The sequence below is a fragment of the Aplidium turbinatum genome, chromosome 2 (genome assembly GCF_918807975.1).
Source record: "Aplidium turbinatum chromosome 2, kaAplTurb1.1, whole genome shotgun sequence".
Lineage (NCBI taxonomy): Eukaryota > Metazoa > Chordata > Ascidiacea > Aplousobranchia > Polyclinidae > Aplidium > Aplidium turbinatum.
In genome coordinates this window covers 35,684,113-35,697,365 of record NC_137473.1, presented here as the reverse complement: position 1 = coordinate 35,697,365, position 13,253 = coordinate 35,684,113, and the positions used below count along the sequence as shown (strand labels likewise).

Below are 13,253 nucleotides of genomic sequence, written 5' to 3'. Positions count from 1 at the left end.
TTTGGGTGGATGATATGTATTGCCAGGTATGTATTCTCTGAGAGATTCTCCGTAAACGAATTTTTGACATCCGCAGCTGTAGGTTCATCTTGAACTCGTCTAAATGCTAAAAAAATTGCTAACGTGTAATACTTCAAACGCTTGTCGCAATTTGCTTTTTTTTCTTGTGCTGCCTGCAGGTCGAAACAGACTTCGACATCAGGAAATTTTCTAAATTAAGATTAAAATTAGTGCCGCTCAGCCATCTCAAAATTACCAAATTAATGGGAGCTAAAAATTTTGAATAATGTGCAAACTAGAATTACACTTTCAAATCAGTGGAATTAATTATTTGACTCTGATCACATAGATATCTATCTTTATCTGTCTACGATTTAACGTCTCTTGTTGCCCGTATTGCGAGGGTTGGACGCCAAGGAATGTTTACTTTGTCTGATGGCATTTCTCTATGCTATGTAGTCCTGAAGGTCGATCAAAACAAAATGTTTCAGTCGCAGATCTTCCCGGATGTTGTCCATGTAGAATTTTAGCGCAAATTCCACGTTAAGTATGTGTCTCTTCACCACTGTTTTGGAGCGCTCACTTCACTAATGCAGTTAATATAAGCTCAGAATCTTGTGCCCACTATGCGTATGCCCTCTCAATTTATTACACCCTGGGTTGAGGTGTGCGGTATTTTTCAACAACTAGCTGAAGCCGGGAAAGCGAGCGCCTTACCCGCTGCGCCATCCCACCGCCACAATATAGGCAATTTTTGCAATGTGGCAAATGTAGTCGAGATTGTACAGTGTACACGTTTCCTGGGGAAGGAATTAAAAAAAAAATTACTGATACCAGAAGAAGTCTTAGAATATACTGTTATGAAATACGCAGATGACACCATCATTCCTGCTGACACAGAAGAAAAACTGCAATAAAGTATGGATAAACTCAATGAAATCATCTAAAAGTACGCAATGGAACTAAATTAGTAGAAAACAAAGGCAACGTTGATAGAAAAATTATTGAAAACAAAAATCAAGCTGGAAGGAGAACAGTTGGAACCGGTCACTACAAACACATAGCCTACCTAGGCATGGCCGTTTGTTATAGAAGAACACTAAAAGTGGAGTGCGCAAAACAAATTATGAAATTTGCGGAACATAGAATTGGCAAGTCAGCAAGCCTACATTAATTGGTCGTGGAAGAAAACAAACTTGGAGAGATGATGTACAACAGTGGGTTAATTTGTCAAGCTACCGGGTAACGATGAGGCTAAGTCAGTTCGAGAGGCCCGGCATATTAGAAGGGATATTTTGACTCAAATTGGGGAACTTTCTGTAGCCCTAGGTTCTTTGAGTGATAAGCAGGAACTGTTAATTTTTCGATCTAACTTATCTACTTTAGAAGAGGAATTACGGCATTTCCATGCTCTTTTGAGTAAAATTTTTAACTGCAATTTCGGCAGAACTTCGAATAAAAAGTAGGAGTGAGTTCTCAGATGTGTTGGATGCTGACATAGGGGAAGGTGGGGCAGGACGGGACACTTAACTTTAATCGATGTTTTGCAGAATTCTATTTTATCAATATCGGTAACTTTGGTAGCATGTTATTTCTATTGCACACCACTACCAACCAACAAGATACAAAGACTCAGTTAGTATCGCATGACCTTATAATTAACAAAAACAAAAAAAATTAATTTATCCCATCTTGCCCCACACCTGGGGCAGGACGGGACGCGTATTGTTTACAGGGACGTGCAGTCAGGTGAGGCAGTGCCTCACCTGCCAACATCTGGCAAAGCAAAAGTTATATCAAAGAAATAGTTATCACAGAATAAATATTTTTTGTTAAAAAGTAGTAAATATTGCACGTTTTTAGGTGTTTTAGTTTGTGTGAATTGCTGTAGTCGTGCCCCCTTTCCCCCAAATTTTACGTTTTTACACCCAAACTGTGCTTTAATTTGTTTCTGTGGCGATATTCCTATCGAGCGTTCATGTGGTCAAAATCGTTGAAATACGCAAGGAGAGGCAACGCCAGCTTTGCCTCACTTCAGATCAGAAAACTTCCATACACTGCACTATGCGTGCCTTTTTCTTTTGCAAAGTCGCCAGAAATCATCATGAACGATTTAGCTACGATTTGAGGCACGCCTCAAATGTGACGTCACAGCTATGAAACCTTTTTCATCAAGCTGGAGTGCCCGCGAGCCTACGTGGTATGTGACTTCTTGCAGCGTAAAGGATTGTTTCTTATAAAATGTAAATAAAATGGAGGAAGATTTAGTATCAAATCTGAGAGATTTTTAAAAACTAAACTTTCAATCCAAAGTTGAAGTCATAAATAAAGGAAGACCTGTTCCAAATTTATAAGGTTTGCATCAGACGACTGAACAAAAAAAAATAACTTGCAACTTTCAAAGAGATTGGTACTCAAAAAGGAAGTGGCTGTGTGGCTATGCTTTAAAAATTGCCTTTTCTGCTTTCCCGTCTCTTATTTTCAATATCTAGTGATAATGTTTGGAGTAAAGAAGGGTCTCTACAACAAAGTCACAGATGTTTTAGTCCAAAAGGATAGGCGCATGGATTTTATTTTTAATAAATGTGAAAGCATGCTGCTAATTTTTTTGATTAGTAAGTTATGACACCGTTTTTGTTGTTAAAAAATTTTATTGTAAAAGTGACTTGAAAAAAGTAGTGCCTCACCATCTAGGAACCTCACCCCACGTCACTGATTGTTTATATGAGGAATCACCTGTAAAACCACAAATCTACTGATAATATCTTGTAATTTCAAAAATGACTTGCATTTACAGCACACGTAGGCTAATTACATCAGGGCAAAATGACAGACTACTTTTTCCATAAAAATCTCATACAAAATTGCCACGCCCATTATAAGCAGAACAGATGTCCCATCCTGCCCCAAGCAGCTCTGTCCCGTTTTGCCCCAATGACTGACATTTTGAAATTTTCTGTTTGTTTATTATATATGCAACTCACATCTAAAAAGTCAGATACTCCAAAAAGCACTTTTATTACTGTATCTCCAGACCACGTATCATCTTCCAGATTTTTCTGAAATCATGCTAAAATGTGAAAAGTTTTGATAAGATTTCTTATAGCAACTAGCCTCTAATCAGTTATCTTGTTGCCACGACCACGTTTTTTTCTCTGAACGTCTCTTTTTTTTGCAAGTCATCGAGAATCATGGTGTCCTTTAACATCTAAATGGGTAGAGGACGCTAAAGCTAATACTTTTAAAAATATCCACGGTGTCCCGTCCTGCCCCACGTCCCATCTTGCCCCACGTCCCATCTTGCCCCACCTTCCCCTACATCCTGAGGATAGCGCCTCAAATGTAAGCACTAGGATGTCTAAGAGCTCGTCACGGATAGTTGCATAAATTAACCTGCAGCTAAGAAGAGAGAAGCTCCAGATACAAGCTGAGGCCAAAGCAAGAGCTGCTGAGGCCATCGCGAGAGCTGAGGCCGTACGAGCAGAGGCCGTCGCGAGAGCTGAGGCCGAAACGAGAGCTGCTGAGGCCGCCGCGAGAGCTGCTGAGTTCGCACTCAAAGACGCTCAGTTGAGGTTGAACAACGTAAATAGGTAGTCATAGCCATCACTAATGAGCCTACTTTTCAGGGTTTGTTCGAATTTGTAGTACGGGAGGAAACGCGCAAGTCGACTGATTTCAGCATTATGCTAATGGGCGATTCTGGTGAGTCGCAGCAATTTAAAAAGTTTGGCAAAGGAAAATTGCCTTCATGTCCGGTTAGGCAGACGTCGGTAAAACCCCATGATAATGTGATGTCAGGGATTTCGCAGTACTCGACTGCTGTTGGCGCACCGCGCGGTGGTGAAGCTAGACGTAGAAACCTACCGGCATGCATTTATTGTTCGTCACGTGGTCAAGTCGAACATCATTTTTGTCTAATTGTAAAGAATTTTTGCGCGTAGCGCCAACATATGGTTGGGGACTGTAATCATGCAATCAACTGCCATAAGTGTGGGCCTAACAACGATAGGAAACACTTTTTTCTTCTGCATGATGTTTATGTGACGTCACGTGATTCTCTGGATTCGATCGGCAAAGATGGGTAGCCACTTTAACAAGTCGAAATTCTGCCACTAAACTTTACTAGGATGCAACCGCCAACCAATCAGAACATGTTATAAGAGGCTACCGTCCAATTGTGACCCTTCTAGCACTCATTCAGAGAGTTAATGCTTGTTTTAAACTTTATTTGGTAATTACAGAAGAAAAAGAGCAATAGCAGTGGTGGGAATTGAACCCGCGTCAATGAAATGACTACTTTCTAGCAGTGTTGTACGCGTCAATGAAATAAATTGACGGCGTCAGCGCGAATTGCCTAAAAACTTTACGGCGTAAAGTACTGCGTAGTGCGTAAGCTCGTAAAGAAACTGTCAGCGTCAACGCTAATTTCTAGCGCTATTTTAGCCAGGGTCTCACAAAACGGAAGTATTTCAACCAAGTTTAGGCTAACAATCATAGCCGTACAAGCCAGGGGGGGCAGCCGCCCCCCCTGTTGTTTCAAAACGTCGCGAATCCGGGCAAAATCTTAAAATTATTAGGGCAAAAATTGCTATATAAAAAGCTACAAAATTGCATGAATTAAGAAAAACTATAAATTAATATCTTTTACCCATCAAACTAAGTACAGCCTCTTATTTGCACAAGAAATGTACCGCAAAATTTTCATTTGGCACACCCGTACTGATGTATTGTATTGCATGGTGATCAAACTATAGTATGAAATGCATTTAACCAACTGCATCATGCCAATTTGGGCAGCCACCAAAATATGTCTCTAATACTTTTGTGAAACTGCCCAAATCAAAACACAAAATTTGCTATAGCCTATAGCCTATATAGCTAATTTTATTAATTTTCACAAATGCATCGTGTTGATTTGGGCAGCTAAAAACATGAAATTATTTGATAAAACTGATTAGTCTGTCTGTTTATGCAACTGCCCAAATTAGCGTGAGGCAGTTTACCCAAAATGAACAAATTCATTAATTTTTCCCATTTACATAACTGTATCGTTTAGATTAAGGCAACAAAAAATATGAAATTATCTGATCATAGTCTATTTATAAAACTGCCCAAATTGGCATGATGCAGTTGCCTCGCATCAAAATGTACAAAGTCTTTAATTTTTTTCATAATATCCATAAATGCATCATCTTGATTTGGGCAACTACAAAGTATGAATTTATATAAATCTGGTGAATAGCCTACTTTTATAAAACAATTCGGGTGGGGAGGTCACAGTACTTTTTCAACCATTGCTTAAAGTTATTCCAATGCGATATCCAGCCACATTGACCCAGTGGTTGATTAAAACGTCTGTTTTCGATTTTCTTTGAGCACAGGGCTGCTTATTTTAAGTTTGCAAATATCATGTAAACACTAGTGTGTGTTTCACCGTTATTGTGTTTCACGAGCAGTACTCTCTCTATGCAAGTTTTTGTAGACAAAATAGGTCGGTGTGCCAACTCAATTTATAATAAATTGGCAAAATATGGAACGCTTCACGATTTTGCGTGTCATCCTTGCGCAGGGACCATGTTAATCTTCTCTGTATCGTTCCAATTTTAGTATACTGTATGTACTGCCAAAGCAAGTACTGCAAAATGTTGCTAATCAACAAATTCTTGCCACGCTAATAAGCACCACATGTGACAGTTGTCTATAATAATAAAAGAAAGACGGTTTTATAGACTCTCACAAAAAGGATGAAAAACCAACTCATTGCTTTTTTTGAGGGAAGACTGTTCAATGTTCATGAATTACGATAGAATCACGATTTTTCGCTGATTTCCACAAACGTTTGTTTCATGGTGCCTGGTGTCTTTTACCCTGTTATTTGAGCCTAATTTTCGCTGATATGTTTGCAGGTCACTATTGTTGCCTGTATTGCAATGTGTCAAACATTTCCTTGTTTGCTGAAATTGTTAATTGCAAGATATCATATGTGAAGCGAAGTGACAACACCACTCTTGCTTGGCGATGAATATTCTGATGAAACCACTCGCCTCGCTATAAGTGCGCAAAACAAGTGGCCTCGTTTATTAAACATTGTTAAAGAAGTCGAAAGTGTTGTTAAAGGAGCTTGGCTTGGTTGTTCGACTAATTGTAGCGTTGTTCGACTAATTGTGTTGCTGCGGTATTCTAAGACAAATATTAACAACATGTAACGCTGGATAGGCTACTGGGTACGAAATCCGTTATTTTTTAGCATAAGAGTCAACCTACCTGAAATTTTATTAGTGCGGCCCGCCACAGCTCTCCTTAGTACCAAAGTGGCCCGCATGCAAAAAAGGTTGGTGACCCCTGGCATAGAGCTCTTGAAATAAAGTATCATCAGCCACGGCGATAACATTCATTGATTTTTCGCTTTTTCTCTCTGATCCCTCGTTCTCGATACTGATCACGATATGAGTATCACCTACCATTTGGCGAGCGTCTTCCGCTTGCATTCCAGGTAGCTATTCCAACCAACACGAAATCGGGTAATTCGGATGAATGGCGCTGGCCAGAATACATTGTGAAACTCTTATTGTGAAACGAGATTTTCCATGAAAACAAAAAATGACGCATAGCGCTTGACGCTTAAAATCGGCAAAATAATTGACGGCGCTATCACTTCCGTCAACTAAAAAATAAAGTGACGGCGCTAGCCTCAGCGTCAACAAAAAGTTGACGGCGTCAACGTACAACACTGCTTTCTAGCCCTAACCCCTAAGCCAACCAGCTGACAAAAAATCCATCACTTAATTTGCTTTCTATCATCTTCTTTTCGCCATTTTTTACGTCACTTAAACCAGGGCTTCTCAAACTTTTTTGCTCTGCGACCCCATTTTGAAAAATATATTTCTATGCGACCCCATTTATTTATTTATTTACATCAGACTCAACATGGTCCATTTTACAATCAAACATAAAATGTAGAAACAAAGCAGATACTCAACTCCGAAGAGCTGAGTTGCATTGTACCACATACAAAGATTGATAGTAACAGTCTGTTGGCATTATTTCATAAATTCATTGATTGGAAAACAAGTTACATCGTGTTACAAACTGGTATAATTTTTACGAATGAGAGCTTGAAAAGTTGTGGAGAGCTGAGTTGCATTGTACCACATACAAAGATTGATAGTAACAGTCTGTTGGCATTATTTCATTAATTCATTGATTGGAAAACAAGTTACATCGTGTTACAAACTGGTATAATTTTTACGAATGAGAGCTTGAAAAGTTGTGGTATTGTTATCAACGAATGCAGAGGTGATGCTGCGTCGTCTCCGCAGATTAAACAACATTCTGCAACAATTATTGTATCCAACACGTAAGCGATTACTACTGGATGAAAGGTAGTTGCACCATAGTTGACAGGCATATAAAGGCATACAATAGGAACGAAACAACACATTTTTAACAGCAATCGAACATTTGGAAAACCTTGCTTTTAACATGTTTCCAGCACAATACAACGACCGTAATTGTCGTTTCGTGTCTTCATCATCGGATAGCAAGTCGTTAATTATTACTCCTAAATATTTCACTAGGTCTCAAAGCAGATACGTTTTTCATTTAAATATATGATCGGATTAAAGTCAAGTTTCAACATCTTGGATTTAAATAAAACACCAACAGTTTTGTTGCAATTAAAGTTTTGTTGCATTATGGGGACATCCACGTTAATGACATTAAAACGGATCATTTTGATCATTATATTTTCTTTTTCTTTCTGACTTATCAATTGTTTTCTTTGTGCTTGCAATTGTTACCGCATGAATCTACGAAACCTAACCACTGATCCATAGTCAATTAATCTTGTAACTGGTTCCTTCAGAAACTAGTTGATAAGCTACTCTGAAATCATAATGCGAGCGTTAAGGTTACTTTTGGTCAGCACGTTACAGCAATGATAGCGTAACAATGCATCAATTGTTACGATTGATTATATTTTATCGTTTGACAGTTCGCACCGACGGTTGCGCTCAATTGACATCATGGCAAGACTACAACCCACCGGCACTAGAATTTCATTACGACCCCAAAATTTCATTACGCGACCCCATTTGGGGTCGCGACCCATAGTTTGAGAAGCCCTGACTTAAACCGTAGCTTATGATTGGTTGGCGGTTTCATTCTAGTCAAGTTTAGTGGCAGAATTTCGACTTGTTAAAGTGGCTACCGCAAAGATGATGCTTGTGCCAGAGTTCCTGTGCGTAATGTTAAGGTTGGAAATGTTAAAGCAGCCTTTAACCGTATTACTGGTGGTGAAAATCGTAGTGAACCACATGCTTTACTCACCCCTCTCGGTTGGTTGGCTTGTGGTGGTAAGTCACCCTTAGATGAAAGCGTTGCCAACGTGTGCAAACGTCTTCAGAGTCGGATGTCATCTCTGGCTTTCAGCGTAAAATTGAGTCTCGTGATATGGAAATAGTAGACCTGAATGAAGTCATTCAGGATTTGACCTTGCAAAATGAAACCTGTGAATTGTCTCGCAATGACATTTTGGCTAGAGAACTTGTTGAACCGATTATTGAGTTGAAAGATGGTCGATTTGAGATACCTGTACCGTTGAAAGAACATATTGATCTACCTAACAATTTTGTGTTGGCGTCAGATAGAGCTGCTTCTTTATAAGGCTTTATAAGGCTTTAAAACAACCTGAACTTCGTAATTTTCTTACTGATAGCCCACCATGCAAGATCTTAAATCTAATGGTTATATTGAGCGTGCTGGTGAAGCAGGAAATGTAAAGGGATTTGAGTGGTATTTACCATACTTTGTGACGTCACAATAAAAAAAACGCATTGTTTAGGATGGCAAGTCTGAATTCCGAGGAACTTGTGTTAATGACGTTATGTTTTTGAGTCCTGATTTGTTAAACCCTCTGGCAGATCTCTTGGCTAGATTTCGGCTTAAATACGCAAGCCCAATTTTATTGAACTGCTTACCGTACGTACACAGGCAGTGCCGTTCGGATCGTGAACGAACGCCCTTTGGTACCTTTGAGTGACGACCCTAAGGATTTTACTGTCATCACCTCTGCCTCACTGTTGACTCCATATTTAGACCCATACTGTGCTGTTGGGCAACCACATAATCGTGACCAACTAAGAAGGGATTATCGGTTCAATTTGTCACTTTCTCAGCAGTTTTGGAGTAAATGGATAGATTTTTACTTGCCAGGGCTGCAGGGACGTAAAAAATGGTTAAAAATGGCCGAAAATTTTGGAGCCTGGTCAACTTGTAGTGGTGGGTTCTCTCCAAGACATTGGTAAACGTGGGAAGTATTAACTTGGGAGGGTGCATGAGGTAGTTCCACAAATTAGGAAAGGGAAGCCTGTGGTTCGGAGAGCTAAAGTTGCCGTTTGCAACTATGATGAGAGTACGGGGAAGTGAAAGTAGACTACGTAGCCTATTGAGGGATATCTCGTGCCTCGCCCCCGTAAAGAACACTTAAGTGTTAGGGTTTGAGCCTAGTTCTGTCTGCGGTGGCCGACACTTGTCTGAGCCCAGAACAGTCGGTTATTATCGCAACCATTGTATATAGCGTCACTTTAGCGTGTAGCCTACCTATGGTACCAATTTCATGTATCGTCGTGTACTAGTCTTATTGTTGTTCATTCTTTGCATGCCCTTTGTATTTGCGTGTTAACCTAAACGTGAGTGATTCAAAAAATTTGTGTGTCGTGTGTTTTTTATTTTTTGGCTCACGATTGTCCTTAGATTCTTTTTTAGTTATGCCATGTCAGACTGTCATAACTAGGGGCCGCAATGTTACGGACAATCTTCAAATCAAACGTCACATAAAACCGTTGTCTACTGAACCTGACGTCTTACGTCATATGGACTATTGCTAGAAATAAGCAACGATTGCATCACCTTTGTCACACTCACACCTGTGAAGCATTACACAATTGCTAAATCTTGAATTACGAGATGTGGTGTAAGCCAAAGCCAACAGGTGCTTGAATAGCTTCATAATGCTTATCATTATTACGTCACAGAAGATGGTTACGTGCGTTTGAAATATTGTAATCTATTCTCTCATTCTTAAAATTGTTGCTTGAAAAGTTGGTCGCGAATTAAAACGGTTTTGCTTGTGCTTTACCAACTAGACGAAATTTCCGTCTTTAACTCAGTAATTTGTATTGTAGTGACAAGTTTTAGTGGGTACGGTGTTTCACTCATTCTTCGACAGCCTTGGGGCTATTTTTACAGAAATACAATTCTTGAATAGACGTTTTCAGAAGAGTGTTTCTTTCGATCACTGCATACAAACGAACGGATCCGAGAAATTTATGTTACAATTTTCCCACGAAGAGATTATGGTTTACCGTTGTGACCAGGGGTCTATAAATGCAACTGTGGAACTCAAAAATAAAAAAAAAGCCTGCAGGGACCACAAGAGTCATTCGATAACTATTTGATATCGTTGCGCGACTTAATGAAAACCTGTAATTACTGCAATGAAAAATGTGGAAACGAAGCCTTGAGGGATCAAATCGTGGAAGGAACTCACGCTGAAGAGACCATCGAAGAGTTATTGAGAGAGAAGCCTTTAACATTGGACCGCTGCTGAATAATTTGTCGAGCTCGCGAATCTGCCCGTTGGCAAAGAGCAGACCTTACAGTAGATCGAGTAAACTACGCTTCCGCCGACAAGCGGAACAAAAGGAATTTAACTTAGACTGCTATAAGGCAGCGGCTAGTAGGCCTAAAGAACTTGTAGCATGTGTGGCCGCCGTGGCATAAAACTTTAAAAGACTGTTAAGGTCGTAATAAACCCTGCTTTAAGTGCGACAAACTTAATAATTTTTCGACTCAATGAAAGAACCACAACGCAAGCTCTGGTACAGCCAGGCCAGGATTTAGAGAAGCAGAGGGTGTAGTTGCCACCGGGCCCCTTTTTTGAAGGGCCCCACGATGTGGAAAAATGTGATTTTGTGTTATTATTTTCTCTTTGAAGTTTCTGCAAAATGTCTTCTTTTTCTTTCAGGGTTAATTTTTAGTCACAAGGTTGCCACTGAGCTTAGCGCAAATGCATTAGCAACAGTGTGGGTTACTTTAAAGGTATTTCGTAAAGTTCTTCTCACAAAGACCCCCGCAGATCTAAAAGTTCCCCTGACCCCCCATCAGTTAAACTCGCCCCTGGGTACGGTACAGCACCAAGATCTGGTAATAAATTGCTGTTAATAAGCACTGATAAGGCAGATGAAGTACTAAAATTGATGACATTTCAAGAAACGACGCGTTCACAACATGGAATCGGTAGCGCACCACGAGTAAATTTGGAAGTTAAGTCAATTAACTCTATCTTAGTAGGCTACGAGCTGTTTTCGTACGCGGAAAGTAGGCCTACTTCACAGGATATCTTAGCCCCGTGCTAATTCATCGCTATAATGGGAGCTATGATGATGATGGCGTATGAGCGATCTTTCAAGGCTAGATTGGAGGGAAGGAAATCATCAGCCACTCAGCAGTCTCGTCGTCCAGGACCCTCAGACCATGCGCACCGTGTGGAGGCCGGTGGGTTAGGCAGTGGTAGATGACATGGTCTGCGGTCTGTTCCGTGGCACCACCTTCGCATTCTGATGAAGGAGCCAGGCCCAACTTGTGCATGTCCGAACGAAAGCGCCGACGCCAGTTCGCAGGAGGTTAAACCTGACCCACGCAAGCCTTGCGAGGGACATCCCTGGTGGGCGGGGATCGGCGTCGGGTATGAAGTCACGGAGCGTGGAGGTGTGATTTTGCCACTCCATGTTCCATATGTGGTTCGTCCAGTGTGCCGCACTTAAACCAAGTTCTTCTGCGTTCTTAAGTAGTTGTTGTGCGGCAGGCACAAAGGAGCGTCTTGATTTCAGCCGCTGCTTTATAGGTGGTGGTCGCTTGAACGTTGCATGGAGGAGATGGTCGGGGTCCAGAGCGCGGCGAGCGAGAGAAATCATGGCTCCTTTACGGCGTAGCTCAGTGGGTTGGATGCCTGCTAGGATGGGTAGGCAGTCCGTTGGAGTGGGACGCAGGCATCCAGTCACAGTACGCAGTGCGTCGTTGATGGCGGTATCAATCTGGTGGGTGTGAGAACTACGACACCAGACCGGCGCGCAGTACTCAGCAGTGGAATGAACAAGGGCTAGAGTAGCTGTACGAAGAGTTTTAGCACCAGCTCCCCAGCCGGAACCCGCCAATCGCCTCAAAAGTGCGACACGTGTAGATAGTTTTTTGCGCAGTGACTTCAAGTGCCGGCGGTACGTGAGTGACCTGTCCAGGGTAATGCCGAGGTATGTAGGATCGGCACGGCACAGTAGGGCAGGCGTTCCCCATCAATGTTGATGTTTATCTCACGCTGTGCCTCCCGGTTGTTAAGGTGGAAGGCCGCCGACACTGTCTTTGACTTGCTGAGCTGTAGCTTCCATTTCTGGAGGTATGCTGATAGTGTTTGCATGGCTTGGCTGAGGTTCCTCTCCACTGACTGCCAATTTCCTGCTGAGTGCAGGAATGCCAGGTCGTCTGCGTAAGCATATTTCATGGAGATGGTGGGGGGCATGTCGTAGGTGTATATGTTGAACAGGAGAGGAGCCAAGACTGAGCCCTGTGGGACGCCGTTTTTAAGTCGGCGTAGTCTGCTTCGACGACCGCTACCGGTTGTAAGAATAAAACTGCGGTTTTGCACAAGTTCCATCATCATATGGACCATATGTCTGTCAGGGAGCAGACGGAGTAACTTGCAGGTAAGGCCGCTATGCCATACGGTATCATAGGCAGCCGTGAGATCAACAAACACGGCGCCAGCCTTCTTCTTAGCCGAGAAGCTGTCCTCAATGTCTTGGGTCATAAGTGTGACCTGATCTACGGTTGATTGTCCGTGTCGGAAACCAGCTTGTTCACGGGGGAGCTGCGGATCTATTATTGGTTCGACACGGGCGTAGATGAGTCTCTCGAGGATCTTGAAGGGGATGCAGAGCAGAGAGATTGGACGGTAGCTCTTCGGATCCTCTGGGGGCTTCTTCGGCTTAGGAATTGCAACCACAAGGGTTCTTCTCCAGATTCTGGGAATTCTCAGGTGGCGCAAACAGCAGGAAAGGAAGTCTTTTGACCAGGACTTTAAGGAGGCAGCAGCATGGAGTATCAACTCCGGGCATAGGTGGTCAGGGTCCGGGGCTTTACCTGGCTTTATGTGCTGGAGGGCGGCGGGAAATTCTTCCGGGGTGAACTCACCCGAGATG

At 41.8% G+C, this 13,253-nt stretch overlaps 1 non-coding gene across 1 annotated transcript; it reads right to left on the bottom strand.

Moving 5' to 3' along the window:
- Positions 1-5,524: 5,524 nt before the first annotated feature.
- LOC145765801 (U6 spliceosomal RNA) lies at positions 5,525-5,636 on the bottom strand. The gene has a single exon (XR_014288667.1). It is a non-coding gene; the product is annotated as a U6 spliceosomal RNA (small nuclear RNA).
- Between the last annotated feature and the right edge of the window lie 7,617 nt (positions 5,637-13,253).